This window comes from Geotrypetes seraphini, chromosome 9, assembly GCF_902459505.1.
Source record: "Geotrypetes seraphini chromosome 9, aGeoSer1.1, whole genome shotgun sequence".
Classification (NCBI taxonomy): Eukaryota; Metazoa; Chordata; class Amphibia; order Gymnophiona; family Dermophiidae; genus Geotrypetes; species Geotrypetes seraphini.
This window is the reverse complement of record NC_047092.1, coordinates 159,698,364-159,713,899: the sequence shown is the minus strand read 5'-3', so window position 1 is coordinate 159,713,899 and position 15,536 is coordinate 159,698,364. Positions and strand designations below refer to the sequence as shown.

Genomic DNA, 15,536 nt, shown 5'->3' with positions numbered 1-15,536 from the left:
TTATTCCACTTATCTTCACTGATGATCGGTGCACCTCTTTGAGCCGTTTTGGTGAGGCAGGAGGGCCCTTTCTGAGGCTTTTTCCTTCATTTTTTGGATTGAGTTAGGTCTATGCTGTTCCTGTCTTACATTTTTGGACATCTTCACATTCAGTGTTGAAAGTGTTTACTCTATCATACATTGGTTTTTCATCACATCTGGGTTACCAGTACCTAGCATATGTGACACCCGGAGCCCATCATTTTTTGACCCCCCTCCATCTGTATGAAAAACATGATTTTTAGTAACAATCTACACGTCACACATGAGTACCTAGGAAAACGCAGCATCTTACATACTGCAGTGAGCAGTACATCAATACACCCATTGTAAAACTAAACAAGCCAGACTAGTACAGATCAATCCTGCACAGACAATCCTAACAGAAAATCAAGTCTTTCAAACACACAGAGAACAGAAAACACCTTTACCTAGTATGAAATATGTAATCACAAACTAACCCCTCCCTCTTTTACAAAACTGTAGTGTGGTTTTTAGCTATGGTGGTAACAGCTCAGACTCTCATAGAATTCTGAGCATCAGAGCTGTTACCACCACGACCGGCACTAAAAAATGCTCTACAGTTTTGTAAAAGGGGGGGATAAAATAGAAATACATAGACAAAGGTTAAATTGAACCACCAAAGAAGCTGGACTCTGCATACAATGCAACACCACAGAAACAGCGATGCATCTCCCCTAAAACAAAAAAATAAATAAATATAATTTTTTTTCTACCCTTTCTTCTCTAGTTTCTGCTTTCCTCATCTTCTTGTCATTCTCTTCCTTTCATCCACTGTCTACCCTCTCTCTGCCCTTTCTATAGAGCATCTTCTCTCCTTCTATTCCCCTTTCAGAAACTTTATGCCTCCCCCTTCCATCTCTCCCTTCACCCTCATTTTTCTGGCATCCATCTCCTTCCCTCCCGCCCACAAGCCCTGGCATCTATCCCTCCCCCTCCATGGTCTGATATCTCCTTTTCTTTCTCTCCTTCCCATGGACTTAGCATCTCTGGTTCCTCTCCCTTGTCTTCCTTCTCCCTTCTTCCCTCCGTTTCCCCAATTGGGTGCTACAGCAGCAGCCTTTCTCTCTCCCCTTCCCTGTACAGCAGCATTGTTTCTCCCCACCACTTCCCTGTGTAGCAGCAGCCTTTCTCTCCCCCCTTGCCTGTGCAGCAGCAGCATTTCTCTCCCCCCCTTGCTTGTGCAGCAGCAGCATTTCTCTCCCCCCCTTGCCTGTGCAGCAGCAGCAGCAGCAGCATTTCTCTCCCTCCTCCCTTCTCTGTGCAGCAGCAACATTTCTTTTCCCTGCCCTGTGCAGCAACAGCATTTCTGGCTGGTTCCTTGCTGCAGCCAGTTTTCCATTCAAAGCTACGGGCGTCGACACCTTGCGCGATCCGCGGCTGCTTCGGAAGCCTTCTGTCTGATGTTGTGATGTCCGAGGGAACACTTCCGATATAGCTGCGGATCGCGTGAGGAGCCGACAGCTGCATTCTTGAGTGGAAAAACTGCTGCAGGGGAGCCGGTCAAAAACTAAACACCCAATGGAGGGAGCACACCCCTGATTTGAAGTTTACTGCCACTGCTGGTTAAGGAAAGCGGCAGCGGCAGAATAGAGAGGGTGGCCGGCTGTGCACCTCCTTGGAGTGTGCACCCGGGGCGGTCCTTCCCCCCCCCTTGGTATGCCACTGTCTGTATATAAAAATAATATACACATGAAAATAAAGGAAATAGACACTTTCTGTAAAGGATAACCCAAGAGTAAAGTGAATGAGAAAGATGTTATGGATGAGAACTGTACTAAATGAAAAACAGCTGTGAAGTAAATTGTGATTTTGAGTTGTATTTGAGCATTTGAAGGTATTTATTAGTTAATTGGAACTAGAGATAAAATGATAAGTAAGGTGATATAAAGAGATGACAAAAACATACCCAGTAGGTGGCGATCTTATAACATCAATGATTGCTAAACAAAGACCCCAACTACATGACATAAGCCTAACTCAAAAAATGCCATTTAAATTTTTAAAATTTTAAAAAAGGAAATAATTGGTTAAAACAGAAACAAATTGTTAAAATACCGACTACGTGGATTAACTGTATTACATTAAAAAACCATATAAGAGAGAGTTATGATGACATCTTGCTGGCAGTCACGCTGAGACGGGCTCTGATTCAGAAGTAATTTCTTCGAGCTTAATTGCTCTGAAAAGTTTGGAAAATGGGTAAGAGAAAGGGAAAAGTAAGGACTTACCCCTCCGAGTTCTCTCCACTTCCCCTTTCCACCATTGAGAAGCTCGTGGTCCGATCAGCGCATCTCCCCGGAGCGGGTGCTGGCAAAGAGGTGGCCTTACCTAAGATCAACATCACTCTGAGCCCAGAGGATAGACTTCTGCCCTCTGATCCAGGCATGGTGACGCGACCAGAGCAATCGATGAGTCCACGGGGTGCAATCAGCATGGTGGTTTTCTCAATGGAGGAGGGGAGCAACCGGAGCATAAGAGGAGAAACCAGTGAGCTGAGAGCCGATATGGGAGCTGATCCTGAGCTCCTCTTGGAGCTTGAAGGGACTGTTGGAGGAATTGAGGAGCAGCACGGAGAGAGCTCCAGGACTGAGAAATTAGATCACCGTCAGGATATTGGTGAGCAGCTTTTTACACCACTGGCTAAATCTTCCCATGTTACTTTAGACTTTATCAGGGATGCTGTAGTGCGCTTGGAGAAGATTTTCATGGGAAACAAGGTTTTGGTGGATAATTCTTTGCAAGACTGTAAAACACGTCTTGTCACCCAGAATTTTGAGCTTGAAAAAAGAATGGAGAAAGCTCAATAAGGCCTTAACAACCAAGCACAAGAACCACCTGTCACTAAATCTGTTCTTTGTTTATTCATTCAATCTGTAACATTTCTAATCATTGTAAACCGCATAGAACTTCATAGTCCTGCGGTATATAAACTGTTATTATTATTAAAGAGATAAAATCCAATACCTTGACTTATAGTCAAGGGCTGGTTGGACTGAGAAATAAAGTAGGAAAAATAGAGAATTATACCCATAGGTTGAATCTGCGTTTTGTCAAATTTCCTCAATCCAAGATTATAGCCCCCCATTTGAACAGCTTAAGAAATATCTGATGGAAGCAGTGGCGTACTAAGGGGGGGGGGAGGCGGGGCGGTCCGCCCCGGGTGCATGCTCCAAGGGGGTGCACAGCTGGCCGGACCTGGAACCTCCCGCGCTGTTTCAACGGGCACTTCAGCGTGGCTGCTGTACTTAGAGCAGAGTCGGCAGTCGCGCTGAAGTGAAGAAGGTCCCGCGATGACTGCGCCGTTTCCCTCCTGTTTCGGAAGAGGTAAGTGACGTCGGGGGGCGGGGGTGGACCGGCAGCCACAGTCATCGCGGGATCTTGCTGCAACTAACTGCGTCTGCTGGCCCAGCCCCCTCCGATGTCACTTACCTCTTCCATTGGAGCAGAAGCAGTCATCGCGGGATCTTTGGGATGGAGACTGAAAGGAGGTCAGGGTGACATGAAAGGGTGTGGAGGGTGACAAAGGGGGGCAGGGTGCTATGGAATCATGCTGAAGGGTGACAAAGGGGGGGTCAGGGTGCAATGGAGTTATGCTGAAGGGTGACCAAGGAGGGTCAGCGTGGTAGGGAATCATGCTGAAGGGTGACAAAGGGGGGTCAGGGTGCTATGGAATCATGCTGAAGAGTGACAAAGGGGGGTCAAGGTGCTATGGAGTCATGCTGAAGGGTGATAAAGGAGAGTCAGGGTGGTAGGGAATCATGCTGAAGGGTGACAAAGGGGGGTCAGGGTGGTATGGAAGCATGGTGGAGGGAGAGAAAGGGGCAGATACTGATGGAATTGCAGGGAAAGAGACATAAGGGGGAATGATACTGCATGGAATTGGGTTGTAGGGAGAGAAAGGGGCAGATGCTGATGGAAGTGATGGGAAAGAGAGAGAAGGGGCAGATGATGGAAGTGGGGAGAAGGGGCAGATTATGGAAGGAGGGGGGAAGAGAGAAGGGGCAGATGATGGAAGTGGAGAGAAGAGGGAGAGAGAAGAGGGCAGATGATGGAAGTGGGGGAAAGAGAGAGAAGGGGCAGGTGATGAAAGTGGGGAGAAGGGGCAGATGATGGAAGTGGGGAGAGAGAAGAGGGCAGATGATGGAAGTGGGGAGAGAGAAGAGGGCAGATGATGGAAGGAGGAGATAAATAAAAGGAGGGCACATGATGGGGAAAAGGATTGAGTTAGGGAAATAATGGAGGGGGTGAGGGAAAGAGGTGTGGAGCTGTAGGTAGACAGTAAAAAAGGAAATTGATGAGAGGGTAGTAAGAACATAATCTAGATGGATGCAGAAAATAAATTGAAAAGGAAAATGAGGGAAGAAAGGGATTGCAGAAGAGAGGTGTGGGAGAGGGAAGGAGAAGAGAGAGATGCCAGACCAATGGGGGTGAAAGGAGAGATGGAAGGGGGAGGCATACAGTTTCTGGAAGGGGCATAGAAGGAGAGAAGATGCCATATAGGGGCAGAGAGATTGCAGACAGTGGATGAAAGGAAGAGAGTAACAAGAAGATGAGGAAAGCAGAAACCAGAGAAGACAAAGGTAGAAAAAATTTTCTATTTATTTATTGCTTTAGGAGACATGTGTCACTGTTTCTGTGGTGTTGCATTGTATGCAGAGTCCAGCTTCTTTCTGATTCGATTTAACCTTTGTCTATGTATTTCTATTTTATCCCGCTTTTACAAAACTGTGGAGCGTTTTTAGCGCCAGCCGTGGTGATAGCAGCTCTGATGCTCAGAATTCTATGAGCGTCAGAGCTGTTACCACCGTGACTAAAATCCACACTACAGTTTTGTAAAAGAGGGAGGGGTTAGTTTGTGATGACATATTCCATACTAGGCGAAGGTGTTTTCTGTGTTCTGTATGTTCGAAAGACATGGTTTTCTGTAAGGATTGACGGTGTAGGATTGATCTGTACTAATCTGGCTTGTTTAGTTTTACAATGGGTGTATTGATGTTGTACCGCTCAGCTCACTGCATATGTAAGATGCTGCCTTTTCCCATGTACTCATGTGTGACGTGTGGCTTGTTACTAAAAATCATGTTTTTTGTACAGATGGTGGGGGGGGGGGGTGCCAAAAAATGATGGGCCCCGGGTGTCACATATGCTAGGTACGCCACTGGATGGAAGTTCTGGGGATTCCAAAGGAAGCTGTGCTCCCGTTTTCTTGAGCCTATTTTTTGCCAGGGAAAAAGCGGCAGACTCTTGTCCAGGAAGATCTATCTATGGACAGTTTGAATGTTACGCAAATATTAAAAACATCTTTGGAAGAAGAGTGTATAAGAACAACACTCTTAGCTACATTTGTCTTTGAGTCTGATAAGGCCTGGGTGATGAGAATGTTTTTTGTAACTCTGATAATTTGTTTTTGAGAGGAAAAGTATGGATATTTCCTGAAGTCTGTAGATACAAAGGAGAAAAGGAAGCAATTCTTGATGTTACATCCTCAGGTGATAGCCCTGGGTGCTCATTTCTTTTTACGTTTTCCTTGCAAATGCTTAATTCTGTATAAGTCGAATAGGTATCTTTGGCTCCATTCTGTGTGACTTTGGACACCTCTGTTTTGTAATGGAACCCTGGCCCTTTGCCTCTGACTTTGAGCTCGTGGCTGGTGCTGTGCGCCCCCTCAGCGGCATTTGTGAATTGAACTTTTTATCCATGACATTCTAGCAGAGTCACATTGCTTGGTAGGTCTCCGATGTTCTTCAACTTTGATAATGGCCAATGTCATCATCAAAGGAGATGCCTCCACTCTACCTGAAGACTACAGTACTAAACCACTTCTTTTCTCAGACAAGCACTTCCAGTTGGATCAGCGCTTATTCCCTGTCTCCAGCCTAGTTCTCCACTTCTCTTTTTAATTATAATGAATAAGATACAGAGAATTTTTTTTTTTTAATATACTGCAACAACATTGTAAACGGCAGCTAATAAAAACCACAATGGAAATGCATGTTTAAATATTTTCAAGTGCTTTATGATGGTCTTTGCAATTTCTCAGAAGAAAGTCAATTATTGACAAAATAAAAACTGCCAAATTATTTTCAGCTTCTTTTATTTAAACATGATGCTGAAATAATTTCACATCTGTGAAATTATTTCACATCTGTGTAAATACCTCATCTGTGTAAGTATCTCAACTGGGCCTTTTCTCCCTCGAACAGAAGAGATTGAGAGGGGTCATAATCGAAACATTCAAGGTACTGAAGGGAATAGACTTAGTAGATAAGGACAGATTGTTCACCCTCTCCAAGGTAGGAAGAACGAGAGGGCACTCTTTAAAGTTAAAAGGGGATAGATTCCGTACGAACGTAAGGAAGTTCTTTTTCACCCAGAGAGTGGTAGAAAACTGGAACGCTCTTCTGGAGTCTGTCATAGGGGAAAACACCCTCCAGGGACTCAAGACAAAGTAGATAAAGACAGGTTGTTCACCCTCTCCAAGGTAGGAAGAACGAGAGGGCACTCTCTAAAGTTGAAAGGGGATAGATTCTGTACGAACGTAAGGAAGTTCTTTTTCACCCAGAGAGTGGTAGAAAACTGGAACGCTCTTCTGGAGTCTGTCATAGGGGAAAACACCCTCCAGGGACTCAAGACAAAGTAGATAAAGATAGGTTGTTCACCCTCTCCAAGGTAGGAAGAACGAGAGGGCACTCTCTAAAGTTGAAAGGGGATAGATTCCGTACGAACGTAAGGAAGTTCTTTTTCACCCAGAGAGTGCTAGAAAACTGGAACGCTCTTCTGGAGTCTGTCATAGGGGAAAACACCCTCCAGGGATTCATGACAACGTTAGACAAGTTCCTGCTGAACCGGAACGTACGCAGGTAGGGCTAGTCTCAGTTAGGGCGCTGGTCTTTGACTAGAGGGCCACCGCGTGAGTGGACTGCTGGGCACGATGGACCACTGGTCTGACCCAGCAGCGGCAATTCTTATGTTCTTAACCTCTGGTGTAATCATTAAAGTGGCCAGTAGATAGAGCTCTAGGTCTTCATTTTAACCGGTTTTCTTTCCTATAAAACAGCACAATAGAAACATTTCCAGATGTTAGGACAAAGGAATAACACTGAAGTTACAGAGAATGATGGGGGTAAATACTTAATAGTCACTATTCTATGCTAGCTAGCAGGTAACATTTGGCTGGCCAACTTGATATCGTAAGAACATGCACGTTACCATACTGAGACAGATTGGCAGTCCAATGAGCCAAGTAACCTGTCCAAACCATACCAGAAGTACTTGGCAAGATCCCCAAAGAGTAAAATAACATTTCTGCTGCTGATTCCAGCTTTTCCTAAGTCCATCTTAATAACGGACTTATGCGCTTTTCTTTTAGGAATTTGTCCAAACCGCTTTTAAAACGTACTAAGCTAACAGTGATTACTACATTCTCTGGCAGCAAACTCCAACGTTTAATTACACGTTGAGTGAATAAATATTTTCCTTGATTTGTTTTAAATTTACCACTTAGCAGCTTCTTTGCATGCCCCCTAGTCGTTGTATTTTTGGGGAAAGTAAACAAATGATTCGCATCTACATGTTCCACTCCACTCAGTATTTTATAGACCTCTCTGTCTTATCCCCCATCCCTGTCCCTTTTCCAAACTGAATAGGCCTAGCTTCTTTAGCCTTTCCTTATAGGGAAGTCATTCCATCCCCTTTATCATTTTCATCACCCTTTTCTTTACCTTTTCTAATTTTGCTATATCTTTTTTGACATGCAGTGAACAAAACTGCACACAATATTCGAGGTACGGTTGCACCATGGAGAGATACAAAGCAGTGGCATTGCGAGGGTAGGAGGTGCCCTGGTCAGTTGCGAGGAGGGTGCGGGGGAGAACACCTTCTCTAACCACTGAGTGCAAGGTATATGAGTACTTCTGTCCTGTCCATCTTCTTTTTACTTTTTAATGTTAGTTTCTCTTTTGAAAATGAACTACAGTGGTACCTTGGTTTAAGAGCATAATTTGTTCCAAAGCATGCTCTTAAACCAAAACACTCGTATATCAAAGCAAGTCTCCCCATAAGAAGTAAGGGAAACTGCTTTGATTGGTTCCACCTCCTCCCCCCCCCAAGGCTACCGGCGCTGCTCCATTCTCCCCCCCCTTGAGGAATCCGACACTGTTCCAAACCCCTCCCCGCGATCCGGCTTCCCCCCCTGCGAACCGGCATCCTCCCCCCACTCGCATTGCCCCCCCCCCCCACACCGCGATCATACTTCCCCCCCCCCCGAGCAGTCAATGACACTTCCTTTACCCGACTTGGCACCAATGCCGGTGCCCGAAGATCCTCCCTCTTCTGGCGCGGCCTGGGCTGGGCAATGCATCGGAGATCCTCCTTCTTCTGGTCTGGGCTGGGCTGGGCTGGACTGGCTTTGAGCATTTGCGCATGCTCAAAGCCTTCTGGACTCACTCAGAGAGAGCGAGACCAGAAGGCTTTGAGCATGCGCAAATGCTCAAAGCCAGTCCAGCCCAGCCCAGCCCAGACCAGAAGAAGGAGGATCTCCGATGCACCGCCCAGCCCAGGCCGCGCCAGAAGAGGGAGGATCTTCGGGCACCGGCATTGGTGCCAAATCGGGTAAAGGAAGTGTCATTGACTGCTCGGGGAGGGGGGGGGGGCAATGCGAGCGGGGGGGGATGCCGGATCGCTGGGGGGGATGCCGAATCGCGGGGGGAGGGGCGCTCGTACAGCGAGGCAAGCTCGGTTTACGAGGCACCAAATTTACGAATGTTTTGCTTGTCTTGCAAAACACTCGCAAACTGGTGCACTTGTAAACCGAGGTACCACTGTACACACAAACCACATGGAGAGGATGCATTCCAACCAAGTGCACTTCGATTGAGGAGCTCGAAGGCATATGGATAAAAACAAGTCAAATATACACCAGAGGTCAGTGGAGAGTCACCTAAAGCAGGGGTAGGCAATTCCGGTCCTCGAGAGCCACAGGCAGGTCAGGTTTTCAGGATATCCACAATAAATATGCATGTAATAGATTTGCATCTCAAGGAGGCAGTGCATGCAAATCCATCTCATAAATATTCATTGTGGATATCCTGGAAATCTGACCTGCCTGTGGCTCTCAAGGACCGGAATTGCCTACCCCTGACCTAAGGCAATCAAATATCAACATGAAAATGTCTGCACATACAAAATGAAACAGGAAGGAAAAAGCCACAGGATGGGATTACTCTAATAAAGAGTTAAAATAGCATGTAAGCAAACATTGCCTGATAATCTATAATAATAAAACGCTAAGCGCGCATGCACACACTTAGCCCGTGCTTCCCTGATCCCTGATCTGTCGGGCTGTGGAGGCAAGAGTGCGCATGCGCTAGATGGCGCGGAGTGAGGAGCCGGGACTTAGGGGAAGGAGAGCAGGCCCGGGATTCGGCCGGCCCCGGCCAGGCAAGACCCCCCTTCCCCGCCGCACCCAGGCCCCGGTGGTCCCCACCGGCAGAGGCAGAAAGACAGCGGTTGCTGGCTGTGCGGAAGTTTTTCCTTAGTTTTCGCCTCCCTGGTATAAGATTAAATCCCGATCGCGCGGCTCCAACATCAGACAGAGAAACAGGCACTGGCAGTCCCAGTCTCAGGCGGCAATGCAGTCCTTCGCTCCATCAGTCTCTCTGTCTCCTCCCTGCTCCTCCTCACACACAACCCCAGTCAGTCACAGCGTTCCGTCCGAACGAACGAGCGGTCGGCCAGCGTGCACCAGCGCAAGAGTGAGAACCAACGAGCACATGATCCCTTGCCCTCTGCGCAAGATGGTGAGCCTATGAGCGCGTGCCAGCCCGCCAGCAGCAGCCATTTACCGTATTTTCACATAGATAACGCGCACCCATGTAAAACGCGCACACGGGTATAGCGCGCGAAAAACACAACTTTATGTACAGAAATTTTTATATACCGCGCACACACGTATACCGCGCATGCTGCCCAACTCTCCTTTCACCCGCCCCGACTCTCCTCTGGCCACCCCGACTCTCCTTTCGCCCGCCCCGACTCTCCTCTCCCCCTTGAAGTCCTGTCCCCACCCTGAAAACCTGATGCCCCCCCCGACGTTCGATTCACCACCCCCCCTCGCAGGACCGCTCGCACCCCCACCCCGAACGACCGCTCGCACGCGCTCCCACCCGCACCCGCATCCACGATCGGAGCAAGAGGGAGCCCAAGCCCTCTTGCCCGGCCGACTCCCCAACTCCCCGACAATATCGGGCCAGGAGGGAGCCCAAACCCTCCTGGCCACGGCGACCCCCTACCCCCACCCCGCACTACATTACGGGCAGGAGGGATCCCAGGCCCTCCTGCCCTCGACGCAAACCCCCCTCCCTCCAACGACCGCCCCCCCCCCAAGAACCTCCGACCGCCCGCCCCAGCCGACCCGCGACCCCCCTGGCCGACCCCCACGACACCCCCACCCCCCTTCCCCGTACCTTTGGAAGTTGGCCGGACAGACGGGAGCCAAACCCGCCTGTCCGGCAGGCAGCCAACGACGGAATGAGGCCGGATTGGCCCATCCGTCCCAAAGCTCCGCCTACTGGTGGGGCCTAAGGCGCGTGGGCCAATCAGAATAGGCCCTGGAGCCTTAGGTCCCACCTGGGGGCGCGGCCTGAGGCACATGGTCGGGTTGGGCCCATGTGCCTCAGGTCGCACCCCCAGGTGGGACCTAAGGCTCCAGGGCCTATTCTGATTGGCCCACGCGCCTTAGGCCCCACCAGTAGGCGGAGCTTTGGGACGGATGGGCCAATCCGGCCTCATTCCGTCGTTGGCTGCCTGCCGGACAGGCGGGTTTGGCTCCCGTCTGTCCGGCCAACTTCCAAAGGTACGGGGAAGGGGGGTGGGGGTGTCGTGGGGGTCGGCCAGGGGGGTCGCGGGTCGGCTGGGGCGGGCGGTCGGAGGTTCTTGGGGGGGGGGCGGTCGTTGGAGGGAGGGGGGTTTGCGTCGAGGGCAGGAGGGCCTGGGATCCCTCCTGCCCGTAATGTAGTGCGGGGTGGGGGTAGGGGGTCGCCGTGGCCAGGAGGGTTTGGGCTCCCTCCTGGCCCGATATTGTCGGGGAGTTGGGGAGTCGGCCGGGCAAGAGGGCTTGGGATCCCTCTTGCTTCGATCGTGGATGCGGGTGCGGGTGGGAGCGCGTGCGAGCGGTCGTTCGGGGTGGGGGTGCGAGCGGTCCTGATGGGGGGGGTGAATCGGGCGTCGGGCGGGGTGGGAACTATGTAGAAAAACTTTTGTATACCGCGCTCACGCGTATAACGCGCGAGGGGTATGCGCGGTAGGTAAAAACGCGTATAACGCGCGCGTTATATGCGTGAAAATACGGTAGTTGGCTCTCAAACTGTGCAGGCACTGAGGAAAGCTGGCAAAGAAGTGACTCTGGAAGGTAGGACTGCCTATTGGCTCTGCAAAATAAGATTTTGGAAGGGAAGGGGGTATAATGATGGACAGGGAAAAGCCAGGCCCGCAAATGAAAAATGGGCAAGAACTGCATGCATAGAGAGAGAGATAAAAAAAAAAAAAATTGACAGGTAGCAGGATACAGATGTTTCAGGCTTGGTAAATAAGGGGAGCAGTGAAGGGCTGGTGGTGGACACAGGGGAGGTAAAAGGAAGGGAGAATGGACAGGGGGAGCAGGCAAGGGGTGGTGGTGGTCAGCCGAGGGAAAAGAAAGAAAGACAGAAATAGAGAAACAGGCTAAGGAGAGAGAGAGAGAGAAAGAAATAAAGACAGACACACACACACATATATTATAGCCCGTTAATGTAACGGGCTATAAGACTAGTAGAGATTTATTGCTCCAGTTGAAGAATGCAACATCGCAACCTTGCACGATGACCTTGGAAATTGTTTGCTTAACTAGTCGTCCCATACTAATCACATACCCCCTCGTTTACAAAGCCGTGCTAGCGGCTGCCACGTGGCATAAGCCCCGAAGCCCTTTAAATCCCTAAGGGCTTTGGGGCAGTTACCGCAGCGGCAGCGGCTAGCTCGACTTTGCAAAAGAGGGGGATAGTTAAGATCGTCTATCAGTATAAGAATACCCTGCGTCTACGTCAAGCATTTGAAAATAAATCATTGAGGATCGCTGATAGCAGAAGAAGGAAAAGTTATGCCCTGTGGAATTATTGATGGCACATTCCAGCGAAAAGACTAATGATAAAAATTCAATGTGGGCATATTTTCATGGGAAAGGCTGCACATGTGAAATTACTCTTAGAGATGAGAAAAATTAGGATTCCTCCTGTCGGCATTTTACATTCTAGAACTTTCACTGATATACTTTATCAAATTACGGGGCATGTTTACTAAGATGCAACGAGCAGATAGCATGAGTTTTGGAACACACTAACACCTCTTCCTCCCGGCGCGCCGCTGAAAAGATGGCTGCTCCAGGAGAGACTTAATCAAATTTTCCTTTGTAATGTGAGGGGGTTAAGTGTGTGTGTGTGTGGGGGGGGGTAGTGTGGGTGGTAGTGGGTCCCTCCCCCACACCCCCTCGGAGTGCTTTCAAATTGAGTTTAAATCCAGCACGCTGATGTCCTGCGTGTGATTGTTGGCCCTGCTTTGTGCGCGATTGTCTCACGTGGTTTTGACGCATCACTGGTGTAAGTTGTTGTATCTAAAAAATATGTAAATATTTGTCCTGCTATATTAGTATTCAATGAAGTTAAGTAGATACTTATTTTCTTTTATAGACTAGGCTCCAAATAGATGTCTTCTTGGTGCCTAAAAACTCTAGGAGTCACTGGTGCCATTTTGAAACCGGCACCAGCAGGGGAAGAAGTAACTGGAGATTTCTTCTGCCTCTGGAACTATGAGACCATTGGGGATTCTATAAGATAGACTCTAGGAACCCTGTGGGGTTGATCACTGTTGAGGGAAGGGATCTTTGAGCATGTTCTCTATGGGGTGGCTCTTCAGGTATGTAAATATGAGTATACAAATATAAGGCAATGTTGAGTTACCTTAGAATTCAATAACAGAATCTGCTTGCTTAGTTACCTTTATAAAATAGGATATTACCACGCAGAATTGGGTTGTCTAAATGGAGGCACCCATTTATAGAATTATCTCTACTGTATGTTCAATGTGAACAACACTATTTGCTGTATATATTAGAATTTATTTTTTTTTTAGAAAGAAATACTAAGAAATACTAAGAAATGTCACAGCGAAGGAGACGAACACCAATGGATGATATAGTTGGATCAATATATTAGATAATGCAAAGTGATTCGACATGATTCGTGTTTCGGCATAAGGCCTGCGTCAGGAGTCAAAAGCATGGAGTAAATCGAAGAAGTTCCAAGCTGATGTGATCCAAATTGTAAACTGGCGTTGAATTCTCAAAAGTCGTTCAGTCCGAGGAGCTGACTAGAGCATCCGAGTACACATTTTTGCCAATTAGCAGGCCTTGTGCCGAAACACGAATCGTGTCGAGTCATTTTGTATTACCCAATAAATTGATCCAACCACCATCAATTGGTGGTCGTCTCCATCGCTGTGACATTGCTTGTTCTTGGTTTGCGGAGAATTTGTTGTCTTCTGTTTTTAGAAAATACTGCTTCATTTACATTCAGGTCTTTATCTGCTGTCATCAGTATATCTTTCACTAGTCTGACAGCTGTTTTTAATTTCTACAAAATGAGGTTCCTGTCTTTTTACTTCACATAAGTTTGTTCTGCTTTATAATGTAGTGCTGGATAACAATGACTCATTGGTTAGTTTTGTATGTTAGATGTAAATGACTGATTTCTGTCTAGAAGATCAGTGTACTGTACATTTTCTTAGAAACACATAAGATGGCTTCTGAACGTAGTATCTCCATGATTTGCCAACACTCCACCACCACCCCTCCAAAAAAAACACCCCAATAATGCCAATCAGAAATGTGCAAATATGAATTTGTTTTAGGCTGATGATGGTCCCTTGGATAACAAGAACCTAACTGTAAGTAAAGACAGCGTTGTGTACCTTTTCCACGATAACTTTTCCAGTCCATCAGAAAACATTGTGACCTATGCTGCACTCGTAATGTTTTTAGGACCAACGTGACTTTAAACATTCTCTCTCTCTCTCTCCCTTTTTCTCTCCAGTTTGATGGAAACATCCCGCCTTCTCTGCTAAATAACTATGTAAGAGCCTTTCATTAATGGGAACAAACTAAAAATAGATCCTCCAAAGCATTTAAGTTTATGCTAAAGAGCTAAAAGATTTGCATGCGGCATGTGGAAGTACACAATGGTTATTCACTGTCTTGACGTCTATTGATGAACTGTGCATTGGAATTTTCTGGAGCCACAGTTCGGATTGATGGAAATGAACGACAGTAATGATAGACTGTATGAAAGGACTGGCACTAAGTGTATCCCACCCACACACAAAAAAATATCATATTCAGTCATTCTCAACTTTGAGGAAAATTGATTGTTTCAAATCAGTTCGGCTTTCTTTTTATATATGATATCCTTTAGCACAAATTGGTCCTTTTTTGTCCTACTCTAAATATTACGGCTGTTGTGTTTCCTATATTAGGACAATATAGAGGAGATTACACATACCTTAGTGTTACATTTAATCTTTTTTTTATTTTTTTTTAGTGAATTTAGCACTCATAAGGTGCCAGATTGACAGCATTGGGAACCAAAGCCTTTCGTTTATTCACAAAAGAGACAGTGGCTGTCGGCTTGAAGAGTCAACATAAAAATGTCAAATCCGTTGAAAGAAAACCACCAAAGTAGTTGAATAAAAGACATACTTTTATTTTTAGGCCCTGGGGCTGAATTTTACTGGGGTTAAGATACCATAAGTTTTCATTCACAGCTACTTGAGCTTACCACCCCTCCCCCCCATTTTCCTCTTCCTGTCTAGCCTGCCATTCCAATGACGGTTGTTAGCCAGGAGCCAAGCATTGCAATTTCTACTAGAATTGGATATGTGTGCACCCAAAACCTAGCCAGCAGACATTGGTGTTGAATGATGGCTGAGACTCCCTTTTTCCCAGGAATTTTGAAAGTCCCTTCAGCAGTCTCCCAGCTGTGTTTGGCCTTGGTATCAAATTTATGGGGTTTTTTTTGCACAGCATTACAGCTGACTTACTGGGAGATGATACTTTTATCAGGATAATGAATGTTTAACGTTTCTACTATAGGAAGTTCATAATATTAAATATTTGCTAGACCTGTAAATGTGCCACCTCAATGAAATAGGGTTGGGCTGCCAGATAAGTATTGTTTAATTTTTTTCATTAATAATAGTATGCATTTTCCCCTGGACTGTATAATATGGCACCCTGATTTGTTTTGCCAAATTTGTGCATGCGCCTAAGATGCACGCATAAATTAGCCCCCCCTTTACAAAACCAAGCAAGAGGTTTTTAGCGCCACATGCTGAATGCTCTGTGCTGCGCCAACGCTCACAGGAAGTCTATGACCAAAAAAGGAGTGCAG

At 47.1% G+C, this 15,536-nt stretch overlaps 1 long non-coding RNA gene across 1 annotated transcript; it reads left to right on the top strand.

The window, feature by feature from the left end:
* Nucleotides 1-12,830: 12,830 nt before the first annotated feature.
* Nucleotides 12,831-15,144, top strand: LOC117367120. Its single transcript, XR_004540698.1, has 3 exons — nucleotides 12,831-13,008; nucleotides 14,184-14,222; nucleotides 14,688-15,144. It is a non-coding gene; the product is annotated as an uncharacterized LOC117367120 (long non-coding RNA).
* The last annotated feature ends 392 nt before the right edge of the window (nucleotides 15,145-15,536 follow it).